This window comes from Vulpes vulpes, chromosome 4 (assembly GCF_048418805.1).
Source record: "Vulpes vulpes isolate BD-2025 chromosome 4, VulVul3, whole genome shotgun sequence".
Lineage (NCBI taxonomy): Eukaryota > Metazoa > Chordata > Mammalia > Carnivora > Canidae > Vulpes > Vulpes vulpes.
Genome location: NC_132783.1, coordinates 137,762,328 through 137,777,080, shown reverse-complemented (window position 1 = coordinate 137,777,080; position 14,753 = coordinate 137,762,328). Strand labels below are relative to the sequence as shown.

Genomic DNA, 14,753 nt, shown 5'->3' with positions numbered 1-14,753 from the left:
CAGAACAAGTAAATGGAGGTGGGAAGAAGCTGCGTGTCTACTGACATCACCAGCTTCCTGCGTTTTTACTCTTATTCCAGTAAAGTAGTATTGTTAAATATTGATATTTTAATTCATGTACTGAAGCAGTCCATATCTTTTTAGGGGTGATATGTAAATTCCATGAATATCATGAAAGCCTTAGACTTTTTTTTTTTCCAAAGAACTCACATTAAATTATAAGCATAGGGCAACTTGGGTGGCTCAGCGGTTTAGCGCTGCCTTCAGGCCCAGGGTGTGATCCTGGGGACCCAGAATCGAGTCCCACATCAGGCTCCCTGCATGGAGCCTGCTTCTCCCTCCACCTGTGTCTCTGCCTCTCTCTCTCTCTCTCTCTCTCTCTCTCTGTTTCTCATGAATGAATAAATAAAATCTTTAAAAGAAGCATAAACATAATATTCCTATAAAGATTCAGGATAGTTTAAGTCATTTGAAACCTAAACTTTGGGCACCTTTAGGCTAGTGACCATATTTTTAAGACTCTAAATTTAGCAGAAAAAGTTAAACTGTAAGATAAACCAGCTGCTGAAGAACTTGGATTCAAGGCTGAAGGAGTATTGATTTTTTTCTAGATGTGATGAGGTATGGGCTGGGGGGGGGGGGTTACTTGAGCATATTCTTAATTTACACAATTATACTTTGTGGAATGCATCAGTTGTTAAATTGTTGGCTAAGTGAACAATTAAAAGGTTATTATAAAAATACAGCAAAGAGATACTAAGGTTTTTACAGGAAAAGTACCCCAAGGACTAGGCAGGAATAAACCAATGCAGAATATGACAAGGGTTATGTCCTCAGGATTTGGAAACATCTTATAAGAAATAACTACAAATCACTATTTTTTTTCCTCTGTGTGTCTTATGGAAGCAGTGAGGAGGTATGATAAAAACATAGTCTTTGATTAATTTGAAAAGTAGCTATTTTATTTTATTTTATTTTATTTTATTTTATTTTAAGATTTTATTTATTCATGAGAGAGGCAGAGACACAGGCAGACAGAGAAGCAGGCTGCATGCAAGGAGCCTGATGTGGGACTTGAACCTGGGAATCTAGGATCACACCTTGAGCCAAAGGCAGGCACTCAACCGCGGAGCCACCCAGGCATCCCAAAAAGTAGCTTTTAAAAGGGAGTTTTGCCCCAGCTACTCTGTGCTCCCTTTTTCACATTAGGACTTTCTATTTCAACTTTAGAGACAGTATCAAATGAGTTCCTTTCACACAGCGTAACGGGAATGGTAGAGCAGTCTATAAAATGTTACGTATTTTTAAATTGAAGTAATGAGGAACATTTATACTTGAATAGCAAGGATGGGATTGACAGAGGTTTTTTTTGGATGAGTTTAATGCTATCAGATAGGGATGGATTAAAGATTCCAAGCTATGTGGACAAGGCTAAGACAAAATAAAAAGTGAAATTACAAGCAGATACATTTGGTCACGTATGGCAAGAAGAGAATCTCTAACAAGTGAAGTTATTTGGAAACAACAGTGGTTTGGCTGAGAGGGTCTCCCCAGCACACATTTTACCAGCACAGAGCCTGGGGACTGAGCAGGTATTCAATAATGAGTACATTTGAAGGTAAGAAAATGAAACAGTCATCCAGTGGATGGATTGATTATTGCAAATAATCTGAAGGCCTTTTTCCTGGTAGTGATGTTTAAAAGACAAGAGCAAAGGTGCATAGAGGACTCTGAATAGGCTTTCCATATTTAGGATACTACATTACTGTACTAACGTTATGAGATGCATTGCTTCCACCTATGCCTGCAAACTATACGATGGACTGTCACTTCTGTTACAGGGAAACGGGGCAAAGATCAGCTTCTTAATGTGAAAAGTTTTATGTGCATCAATTTTGAGACTTCTGAGGCCAAGCAGTCAATACCAAAACGACGTGCCAATTAGTCTCCTCACGCACATGCCTTATGAAACTTCAGTATGTAAGGATAGCCTTAGGTTTTCAAGCCCCAATTTGTCTCAATAATTTTCCAAAATCCTTATGCAGGGCTGTATTCCCGGACTTACAGTCAAACCTTCTTGTCAGAAGCAGTTAAGTCTCCTTGTTCTATTCATCTCTTCTTAATGAATTGTGATCTTGGCAATACTTCATTCCTTGCGAGACCCACTTCCAGTCAATTAGAAAAGTGAAAGTAAGGAAGGAAGAGGTGGAATGGTGAAGAGTGTCTAAAATCATCCATGAATATGTGCACCGATTTTTATTAGCTCCACATCTAAGGAGTTTCTCATGTTGGAAAAGCTACCTTTCTGTTACAGTTCACTGAATCGCCTCCCCAAAAGGCAAGCCACATTAAGGAAGGTAGGCCCTGTAGTTAAATAATTAATATACTGTCTTTTGAAGTGGAGGAGGAGTGGGGGTGGGGAATAATGAATGATAAGGGGAAAGAAGCAGAGCAGTAAATGCAGAAACGGAAGCTAAAGTTGCAATAAAGGTAAGAAAACACAGGTTAGTTAAAAACAGCAAGAGAAATAAATCATCACAGTTCATTGCGTGGAAAAAAAACCTGTTTTTTGCGAATCACCGTAAATTTGTACTCAGTTTAGTAGAAGGCAGTGGACAATGCACAGCTTAAGTTAAAGTGTAAGAAAAAGGATAAAAAGAAGGGTGTAAAATATTTTCCCACATATTATAATTATATTTAAAGGAGAAGATGCATGTTACACTTTGAGCATAAAACATGTCGAAAAGCATATTACAAAGAGTAACATATTGGGGTATCATATATGCACATGTAGAGTTATATACGTATTAATATATCATTAGATATATTTCATTAATACATATGCTTAGAACTTCTAAATCACATCCTGACTACTAAAAATCCCTTCTGTAATCTTAACATATGCTTACTTTCCTATATGCTGAATTGGTTGAAAATATACTTGTAGCAGATTGATTCGTTAATACTTTTAAATTTTTCTTGTAATGGAGAGAATTGAAGAGCAGTTGTCGTATGGGTTCTAGATGGCAGAAGCCAAAATGCAAGGAATAAAAGAAAAGATAATAAAAACATCAAGTAATTACACCTAGAAGAATTATCTAAAACTCCAGTTTTAGTAATATATATATATCACTGCTAGCAGATAAGACATCTCTTATGGGGAGGAAGCTGTTGTATTGAATATGAATAGAGTTTTATAATTTAAAGTTACTTATATCCTAAAATCTTCTTTCAGACCCATATTTTATACAACAGAATATTGTTTATAAATAGGGATATGTTTGTACAAACCCATAATCTGGATGAAGTTTTCATTCCAGATAGAATTTCCTCACATTCTTTTCTATGGGTTGCTTACTTAACTTTTTTTTTTTATAATTTGAGAAGAGTACAATTTATAAATATGGTGAATGGAATAAATGCAAGACATACACATACTGGTAACAATTTTATTCTGAAGTAACATTTTGTTCCTCCCTGAATACACTTAAAACTCAATGTCAGTGTAAGACTTCCATAAACACAATTTAGTCTTGGGTATAATGGAGAAGAGTCTCCATGCCCATGTTTAAATAAAGGTTGTGGTCATCCCAAAGGCAATGCTTCATTTGTCAAGCAGCAAGCCTAAAAGTAGCATAGATCTGGGGAGATGTCAGATATCCATGATGGCATCACCATTAGTAAATTCAGATTGTTGTGTGACTCTACTACTGAGTCTGTGATGGGATCCCACCACTTCCTAGTCTCCATGCTATCATTTGATCTCTATCAGTTTCGGTATTCATCTTCGAATATAACCAATTACAGCTTCAAGTAGTTTCCTGATATAGCTTTGGTTTTTTTTAGCTCTGTCAGAACAATTCTCCTCTTAATTTTCTAAACTCACAAAATATTACCGAAGTTGGAAATTTCTTCCTATTTAAATAGCAATGCATGTTTAGCTATTGAAAATGAAATTTGACATGGGTTTCAAGTCCAAAGTAGTGCAGTTGAGACATGTCATACATATCTATATCTCTATGTAACTATAGAGATAAATCTGTAGATATAGACAGTACTGACAGGTCTTCACTTTAATGTGTAAACTAACAGTACAATATTAAAAAAGGATGTTGATTATGGACATTCAGTTTGTATTTACTTATAATAAAACTAGCTATTTCAAACTGCCCAAATTAATTTTAATCATAAAGAAAAATATATTTATTGCAGGTATGATAACATTCTTCATTGTTAATGATTGTATCAGAGATTGCAATTCTGAGCTAAGCATAAAAGTCAAATACAATTTGCATACATAATCATACATATTATTATAATAGTGCCTTAATTATTTAATATTTGGAAGAGTAAGTATTGTCCGAAATACAAATCTGAACCTTATGTTAAAAAATCTGACAGAATAGAATCTATGTAAAATATCACATCATCTTGATAAACCGGCAAGATTTAGAGGAGAAGAAAAAATATTATCTCTTTTAATAGTTAAACCTAATCTAATCCCTGTTCAGTACAAGCATACAGTTGATTTATAATGAGCTAATAGGTTATAATATTAATCTAGAAGGAGTGACCGTAATACAAACATTTATCCTTGACTGTTGTGGTAAGTATTGCATATATCTTATTAGATACAAAGAAATGATATTTAATCTTAGTATTACATTCTTAATATAAAGCAATTTTGCAATTAAGCAAGCAGTTTACCCAATAATAATACATATTATGGTACATATTATTTTTACATAATAAGTATAAAATGCTTATTGATCTAATCTTCAGCTAGAGAAAATTGGCCAAGTAAATACCTTAAAAATCTACCATGTAACTGTGCTTTCTTTGTTTTATACATAAAAAATGAAAAATAAGACTTTATTTTCCCATAGTAATAATAATCTAGTTTTTACCAATATGATTTGAGATAGCATTATAATTCTCACTTTACAATACTTTTCCTCACATCATGAGAGTGGGTAGAGGTTATATTTTATGAGGTCTTCAAAAGTTATGGACATTCAGTGGAGAACAATTATTTCTGGTTACAGTTTTAAAAAATGATATTCCCTATTCAAAAACTTATCCAAATCAACCATAACACATGGACTATAATTGATTTAACTTTTTCTAAAATTAAAAAAGTATACAATTGCTATTTTTTTACTTCTTCATTATATCAGATCTCTTATTGCTTGACAAAAGAGCTTTTTAGTGTATGATGTCACACCATTTTCACAACTTAAAACTATAATGGATTTATACATTGAAATAATTGTTTGTCCTTTCTGTTTTCCATACATTTTTAAGTCTACACACACATAAACATATAAGCATACCTGCCCATGGAGATACCTAATATATAGGTACACAGAATTATGGAAGGGAACACAGAGATAGATGCAGATATATATAAAGACAAGAAGATACAGATATATAGATGTTACTTTGTAATTTGACCTGTGAGTTTGTGTCCTCAGGTGTTTCACCTGTGAATTAATTACCATTACAGTGAAAAAGAGATCTGAATTTCTTGAATTTATGATACAGTCTTTGCATTTTGAGGTACTTATAACACACAGAAGTGAATATTTCTTAAATATTCCTGGAGATTACATTAAATTTTTACAGTAACCTACTTTAGTAGAAAAAAATAGATGATGAAGAAGTTACTTGTCTGGAAGAAAACTCCCTTTGCAAACTTGGAGGTTCGATGTCCCAGTTTTATAAGTGGAATATTTCACATGCTGTCTTTTGTCCCAAGAAGTGATTATTGGTGTTTATTTGCTCAGCCTACACATCGTTATACGTGTTGTCATCTCCCTTGTTATACTGGCTTCTGGTGAATATTGTTTCTTGTTTATTATGACTTTCCTAAGATTAGGCTTCAGTAACTACGGGAAAAAGTTCATCATGCATTGGATACTTAATTAGTAATAAAGTATAGTAAGCTTAGCATATTCTAATATAAACTCTGTCAGGTGTATATATTTCTTAAATACATTTAGGAACACATTCATCTTTCAACTCAAAAATCAAATAATAGCTATTAGTCACTGCTGTTTCCACTAGATGCTGAATAAGTGTTTAAGGTTAAAAAAATATAATGAAATAACCCATGTTCTTCACAACTATAAGGCTAATCACAAAAAGTGATATGAAAGGCAAGCTTTTAAATTTGTACTTATGAAACAATCATACACTCTGGTGTTTCATTGATTAATTCGAAAGACCAAGACTTATCTTGTTCCCGAAGAGACGTAGGGAATACAAGAGCACTCATTTCTCCTGCAATTGATTTATAATTTGGCAAAGTAATGCAAAAGCTCAGAAAAGGAACAAAAAGAAAACGCCCTAAATGTCATTTTAAGAAATTAGCAGGTCTTTTCCTTTTCTCCACCTTTCCTCTTAAAAATAAATCTCTTTTTCCCTCTGTGTGTGTATCTCCCCCCTTCTCTCTGTCTCTGTCTCTTTTTTCTTCTACACATGCGCACATAAACACAGCAACAAAAACAATACTTTATGAGGTTTCAATTTTCCCTTCATAAGCAGTAGGATCCATTATCATGACTTTTATGTTTTGGGAGGTGTTTCTTGGTAGTGCTAATATAAAATGTCTTGGGTAGGCTCCAGAGACCGTGCTTTTATTCAGGCACTTTGCATTCTTAATGTGGCTGTAAGACCATCTCTTACTAGTGCTAAATTTAGGGATAAGTGCATTAACATATTAGGACTGCTATGGAAATGTATAAGTGTATAAAGACACTCTACTCACTGTGCATTTCCTACCATATTTTAATGATAAGCATAATGGTGGTTCCAGGATGAGGAATTCGAAAAGACTTATAAGAGAAAAAACTTTTTCAGAGTGTTTAAAACAATCCAGGAGACATTTTCAGTTAACCACTGTGTGTGTGTGTGTGTGTGTGTGTTTGTACACCTAATATGATTTTCATGATTCAACATTATATATTTTCCTGTAACGTTGCAAATTTTTCTTATGCAATTTGACAACTTTGGATATATAACCTCATCTTTCTAAACCTCCATTTACTCATGTAACATCAGAGTTGAAGGTGGTTAAAATCCCATTTCTAAAGTTCTAGAATTGTATTTAAGCACCTAAATAAGATAATGCCATGGGTATTAAGAAACTTTTTTTGAATATATTTTATGACACAACTGATTTTTGAAAACAAATATGCAAGAGACAACGAACAAAATTGCATTCTCTTGGGAAACAGGTCTTATGTTCTTCAATGAAAATGATTATAAATTAGCATCAGGTAAAGACAAAGCTAATGAAAACCAATGTCTTTTTGGTCTATTTTGCATGCTGTCTTCTTTCTTAAGAAACCTTAAGTAAAAACTTTAAAAAAGAAAGCTTAATTTCAATTAGGTAGATAATTTAAGAAGTAAAATACCCAATTTGATAGTAAAACACCTCACAATAAACCAAACTTACTCTACAGTTAATATTACCATTGATTTGATATTATATGTATTATGGAATATAAATATAATAGGATATATATATATATATACTTTAAGTCATGAGTATAAATATTTAAAATATCACATTGGACATTTTGTAAAGTATCACACTCTGTTTTTTCAAATGTTAGATTTATTTATACTTTAGATTTAAATTTTCATTTGAGGGAACAAAATTAGTCTTAAAGAATATAGCAAACTAATGATCCATTACATTGAGGCATCTGTATTAATGCTAAGTAATTATCTGTCTAGGCTGTTCACTTTCATAAGAACAAATTACAGCCAATGTTTATTCATGACACAGTCACGTGTATTCTTTAAATTAACTTTCACCTAAATTTATACTTTCTTGCATACAATAAATTGCCATATTGCTCCTATATTTTATGCTATATAATTTGAAGCATTGTCCAAAGCATTCTGATTAACCTATATGTTGTGCAAATATTGTAGAAAATGTGTATCTGCTTCAAAGCACTACTACTATCTAAAGAGAGGTAAACCAGTGGGAAAAAAAAATCTCGAGTTATTGTTTTCTAAATACCATTTGGCAAATGCACCATAGAAGGGACACTCTACTGGCTAAACTTTGTATATACAGTGGTTGCAGGAAAATACCAAATGAAATCTTTCCGTGGAAGGTGACATTCAGAAGGGCTTCTGATCCAACATACAGTTTATCAAGTCAAGCAACACAACATTTAAAAACCTAATTGCAAAGCCAACTTTGATATTGTGATCTCGTTACACATAAGCAGTGGCATTAGACATTCTTACTTCAAATATGCAATGAATACAATAACGGTGAATAATTATGCAGAGCAGTTCAACATTGTTTTAAAAAGCTATCACTTTTAAATGATGGAATAAAGGGAAAAATCATATTTTTAATCTCAGAAAATATGACCTTACACAACTTGCTTTACACAGTCTTACCAAATCTATCTGACTTGAAGTTAGTGAATCACTTTTAAATTGGTACTACTACCTGCTTCCTCTAAAGCATTTTTCTAATCATTATTTCCAGAGTTAGATTTGCTCATACCATGCACTTTACCTTACATTTTCTAATTTTTCAAAACAAACAAATACAGAGCCGACAGTAGTTTAGCACCTCAGCATACATCTATTGAAGGCATATAATTATTTTGTACTCTTTCTTTGAGAAAACTTCAGGTGAATTCATAATCTGAGGACAAGACCACAAATGTGTGCTTCATGTTATGTCTAAGTTCTCTGCTGTTATATGCTGAAATAGCATGTTATTTCATTTTCTTGATCTCTTAAAAGATTTACCATTCAAACCTGGATTGACCAGATTCATAGTTACACAAATGTATTCTACATGTGGCATAGCATTGCCTAGGCAATGAAGCAGTGTCTGACACTGAAAATAGGATTTGCCCTCCATTGAATGCAGTAGATTTTAAACACATTTCAAGTTGAGAGGAGCAAATGATCAAATTCATTCTTAGTTAGCTAGGACTGAAGATGGGTAACTCTTCTAATTCCATAGATCAAGAGCCAAATGAAGATTTCCTCCTGTCATGCAAAAGTTACCACTTTTTGCTGTCACAAAATCATTTTCTTTTTGCTGCACAGATTACAAAAACATTGTGAAAAAAAATCTGTATTAGTAATCTCCTAGATCTATAACACAAAATATTAAGTGACAACAAATCCTCAGAAAAGACCTCCAGAGTCTCCTCAAATCGATAGTCCCCTCCATTCTCATCAAAAGTTGATCACACAAATAAATGAGCACTTAGCTACTATAGGTAATCACTTTTCCTTTAGTGCACCTTTGGTATTCAAACTAGGTTCCCAGAACACACGCTGTTAACAGTATCTAAATGTAAATACTACAGCATACTGACAAGCTTGTAGTTCAAATTCATCATGCCTTTTTTGAGCTTAGTGTGCTTAAAAATGTAATTGATGTGAATGGCTACATTGAGTAGGCAAAGAAAAATAAAACAATGCCCCATCAAATCATTGCTTTTTCCATATCATTTCAAAAAAAAATGTCAGTTTTGCCTTTGAAGCTCTCCCTCCTGTGGTTTTCATCCAGTCTTTACGACATTAAGATACCTTTGCCTGTGATAATGGAGAGCAATTATAGCCAACAGAGGTGCACAGTCAGAATGTTGACTTGAGTAAGAATCACAAATATGTGAAGAAATCTTTGCTGGGTAGCGTGAGCACCCTAACCTTGACAGCCTATGACCATCTGTACATGTGTTATTCATACTCTTTGTAGATTGTCTTATTTTAATATTAAAAATAAAGAAATCACTTCTTATGAAATCATGAATAAAAATGCCTTTATTTCTGACAGTTCCGACTCAAATTTTGTAAACAAAAGTTATGAGAAAACCAGGCATCCATTTGAATTAATGTAATAATAGTATGCAGGGACACATTAATATGTAGTTCAACACCCCCCAAATCAACTAACACAATGCAAAGTTGTTGAGTTTGTTTGTTTGTTTTAAATAAAAATGCTCCAGATGCAAATTTGAGCACTATGAAAAGAGCTCTGGTGGAAGTAAAATATGAAGCAAACACTGCAAGTTTTCTCACCGAGCATCTTACTATCTCATTCAAATACTACAAAATGTGTTCTTACCTGCCTCCAAACAGATGATGAGGGAAGGAGCGAGAGGGACAGACACAGAGACAGAGACAGAGAGCGCAAAATAAAGCAAACCCGGAGAAAAGCAGGACTGGCACTGCTTCATTACAAGAAAGCAAACCCTGAATAGCTTCTCCTGTCAGGTGAAGTGAGGAGCATTTACCTTGTTTGGCAGCGGAACTGAGTTGAGCCCAGCTCAGCTCTGGCAATTCCGGTGTCGCTTCTGTCTCATTCCTACTCTTCTCTTTTTATAGCATCTTCACAGCTGAAGCTCCGTGCATCTCAGGGTGCCTCCCTCCCCAGCATCACTTTTAACTCAGGCAGGCAGGAAGCTGGAGCCAGGAAAGTCTCCGTCTGATTGGTTTGCATTCAGCGTTTCTGATTAATAAGAGGCGCCCTGTGGTAGGAAGAGGCGCTGGGGCGCTGCGGGCCCCGGGGCTGGGGGTGCTGGGGGGCGGGGGGCTGGGGGTCGGGGGGTCAGGAGTTTGGAGGGGCCGGGGGCTGGAGGTGCTGGGGGGCTGGGGGTGCTAGGGAGCTGGGGGGCCGGGGGGTTGGAGGTGCTGGGATGCTGGGATGCTGGGGGTGCTGGGGGGCCGGGGGGTTGGAGGGGCTGGGGGCTGGGGATGCTAGGGGGCTGGGATGCTGGGGGTGCTGGGGGGCTGGGGGTTTGGAGGGGCTGGGATGCTGGGGGGTCGGGGGGCTGGGGATGCTAGGGGACTGGGATGCTGGGGGTGCTGAGGGGCCGGGGGTTTGGAGGGGCTGGGATGCTGGGGGTGCTGGGGGGCCGGGGATTTGGAGGGGCTGGGATGCTGTGGGGTCGGGGGACTGGGATGCTGGGGGTACTAGGGGTGCTGGGGGGCAGGACGCGGTGATTTGCAAGCGAATGAGGTGGGAGGGATGGGAGAGGAGGGCTTGGTCAAAGACCCCCAACGGGGGAGGACAACCCAGGGCTTTGGGGTCGGTGCAGCCGCTCGGCTCATCCTTTTGGCCCTGGAGGCGGTCACCGCAGAGAGTATGCACCACATGCACACGCTGTGGCTCCAAGGAACCTGGGGTGCCGTCCCCGCAGGATTCACCACTGCCCATTTCAGTTCAGTACCAACATTCCGACTGGAGGAAAATGAAGAGACAGAGTCCAGATCCCATGCAGCCCTGGTAATGAGGAATTTGTACCCGAGTTTATAAACTGAAATAATCTTTCCAAAGCGGTCGTTTAGAATTCTCTAGGGAGTGACGAACTGCCACGTGCTGTGTAAGAAAGGGAATGATTTCGAGCCTAATCTCCAGTGTCTGCAGCACTGCTTTTTATTTGATTATATGCAATCGAGGGGTTTTCACCTCCCCCGGGAAAGGCCCCCAGGTAATTGGGCCCTTGGCCACATCACAAGAGCTACTGGGTGGTGCACCTGTTAGATCCGCTGCTGTGCACTGAACAACTGTGGGAGGCAGAGTAAAGCACAAGGGAGGCAAACCCTGTTTCAGGAGAGAAGTCTCTTTAGTACTTCTGGAAATGGCACAATGAGAAGGGTATTGATTAGTAGATAAATCCTTCTGAAAAGAAGTTCTAGTAATAGTTGTATGAAATGCACGGTGGGACTATGGCTCACTTTATAACGGCTCGTTAAGTCACAGTAAGTAAATAGCTTAAGTGCCAAAAAAAAATATCAATATCCTATTTGATGCTTCAAAGGAAAACTGACAATAGAAAATCAAAATAAAATTGCCACCTCCCCCCTTCCCCCAGTGGTGACATTTATCCATGAAGTATAGATAATAGAGCTGCCTGTGTGCGGCATGAGCAACATGGAAGTTCATTTCTTAAAAGAGAAAGCAAATAGTTAGAAAATCCAGTTTTACAAACCCCCAAATAAAATATGGCACTACTGATGTATGGTAACTGAACTCAGAGTATGTGGTTTTTAAATAATTGTGAATTCCAAGTGTAGGAAATGGGCAACAAAAGGGACTTCATTTAGCTCATCTACAAATGAAGGGACAGGAAGCAGAGTGAAAGCCTTATGCATATTGTCCAAGTCTAGATGGATCCAACTGGTTGAGAACAGCTTAGTGAATTCTTCATGGAGGCCAAGTGTGTTTTCCGGAGGCCAAGATATTTAATATAAAATTTACACGCTCTTTTCTACTCATTTCTTGCAGGTCTGCCTGTTCCGTTAAATGAAAGTGTATATTCTGGAAGTCTTTTTGCTAATGCTGAGATAAAGCACATTACGTAAAGTGGGAAAAGAAACCAAACAAAATGCTTTATCATAGTTTAAGGTAAATATTCACAAGTAAAACCTTTACATCCCTACAGTTGAATACATTTCATTTCCCGCTGAAACCCAACTGTAAGGAAAAAAAAAAAAAAACAACTACTTTGTGTAAAATCTACAACCCAATGAAGCATTCTATTATTACCTGGTTGGAAGTTACATTTACTACACCTAGAAAAAGAGCAGGGGAGAGTGTCACCACGTAAAAAATGGTTATTCTGTCAAGAATGTTCCAGCCTCCTCTTCTCTGTCCTAGTGATTATGAAGCATTTGAAAACAGGAGGCCTAAACCTTGGGATTTTTGAAAATCCTTTTATATCATATTTATAACTACTTGTACGTTTTCATATATAAGTAGAATTCTGTATCGTATAAAGCAGGTTTTAATTCTTAGAATAATGTTTACGAATATTTAGCCAACAGGTCTACCCAAAAATATTAATCATCCTTATTATTTACAGTGGCAGGAGCGTATTTTCTCGTCTGGTGTATTCAGACACCAAAGTCATTAATAGTGAATGTAAAATATTATCTGAACTGTTCTTCCTGAAATTCTTTTAGCATGAGTTAACTTTTCTTCATCATGTAGTACCGTGAATGTGTGAGGGCAGGCAGCTAAAGAGACCAGCAAAGAGCCAGTCCTGGCCAGCTCTCGGGAACGTCCCAGGCCTGTCCCCGCAGCACTCCAAAGCGATGCCACGGTGACAGGAGAAGTGGCATCAAACCAGACAGGCCCAGGAAACAGACTGGAAACCCCTGACCAAACAAGGAAGCAAAAGTATGGCACCCCTGCTTCCAAGGAATCCTGATCTCTAGTAATGAATATTCAACCCCTTGTTCCCAACTATGGATAAAAGAAACCCGAAAAGCTAGTTTTCAGGTGTGCAGCTCTCTCTGTGTCTCTGTGTCTCTGTCTCTCTCAAGCTCACGTGCTCTCACGTCCGAAGAGTGTACTTTGGTTTTAATAAACTTTCCTGCACGTGGTGTTCATCCACTCTGTTGTGTCTGCCCTTGAATTTTTTTCTCCTGATGACAGCAAGAGTCCCTGGTGACATCCTGGGGATGGGCTGGTTTGAGGACTCATGGCCCAGCGTCTCCCCAGTTCACCCAGCAGCAAAAGGAGTATCGCATCATAAACCAAACAAAACACACATCTTTGAATTTTTCTCTTTTATTTTTCTTTGAATATAATGCATCTCCATACTTGAGGATTCCGTCTATTTAATAATATTCAAAATAACTACTTATCCTTGTGAGTCATGATAAAAAATAAGTAGTCTTCATTCGAGTATCTGGCACTGAGCTCCTAAAACCTTTGAAATTCTCTAAGTGATGAGAGCATTAAGTTGTCTTTTGTCATGGTAAAGAAGTGACTTTTGGATGGAGGCTGGTTGCCAGGAGAACAACCTTGTGATTAGAAGGTGAGAACTTTTAGTCCCACAGCCCTGATTTCTGGGGAGAGGAAAAGGGATGGAGATTGAACCAATCGCCAAAGAGCAATGATTTAATCAATCATGCCGATGCAAATAAGGCAAAATCGAAAAAGACAGGGTTCAGAGAGCTTCTGGGTTAGTGAATATCTGGGGATTTGGGGGAGTGGCACTTTGGGACAGGTCATGGGTTCTGTGCCTTAAGCATCTCTTCCATATGGCTCTTCCTGAATTATACCCTTTTATAATAAACTGGTGATCTAGTAAGTAAGAAGTTTGTCCTAGTTCTGTGAGCCCCTCTGGCAAATTAATTGAACCTAAGGCGGGACCTGTGGGAACCTCTGATTTGTAGCCACTTGGTCAGCATTAAAAGTAACAATCTGAACTTGTAATTTGCATCTGAAAGGAGTAGGGGAGGAGGGAGGCAGTCTTGTGGAACTGAACCCTTGACTTGTGGACAATGATGCTTCAGATAGATCATGTCAGAATTAAGTCAGAATTGTAGGACAACCAACTGGTGTCCCAAGAATTACGTGTCCGTGTGGTGAACCTCCCTGATTCCACCTGAGAATTGGTACCAGATCTATTTACCCTGCCCCAGACACCACTCCAATTGTTTTCTTTTGGTATTTTAATGACTTAACACGTTGTTGAGAAACATTGAAAAAAAAAATAAAGTAGTCACAATGCTAGTTTATCTGGCACTGAGGTGGAAACTAAAAAGGCTGAATCAATGAATAAAGTAGACTTTATACTCAAGTGAGTTGTTGAGCATACAGTTGGCCCTACAGTGTGCAGAGAGGACCATAAAGACATGGTTTTGCACTGAGACGACTGCGAGAAGATCTTTGTGCTGGGACACCACTCATAGGACCACCCTTGAATTTAAAATGAACACCTGCTCCTGATGAGAGCTGCTCGTCC

General features: G+C 37.4%; 1 protein-coding gene and 1 long non-coding RNA gene across 4 annotated transcripts in view; one reads left to right on the top strand and one right to left on the bottom strand.

The window, feature by feature from the left end:
* The window catches only part of CDH9 (cadherin 9), a 131,657-nt gene extending 121,179 nt beyond the window's left edge, over positions 1 to 10,478 (bottom strand). The window contains exon 1 of one of the 2 annotated variants that reach the window (XM_026005721.2): positions 10,290 to 10,478. The gene's annotated coding sequence lies outside the window, so the exon portion shown is untranslated. The other variant, XM_072757165.1, reaches the window with a different exon arrangement.
* Positions 10,454 to 13,393, top strand: LOC140598695 (uncharacterized). Of its 2 annotated transcripts, XR_012001320.1 has the most exons (3): positions 10,454 to 10,528; positions 11,196 to 11,281; positions 12,284 to 13,393. It is a non-coding gene; the product is annotated as an uncharacterized lncRNA (long non-coding RNA). The 2 variants fall into 2 exon arrangements; XR_012001319.1 differs by lacking the exon at positions 10,454 to 10,528 and having other exon boundaries at positions 11,011 to 11,281.
* The last annotated feature ends 1,360 nt before the right edge of the window (positions 13,394 to 14,753 follow it).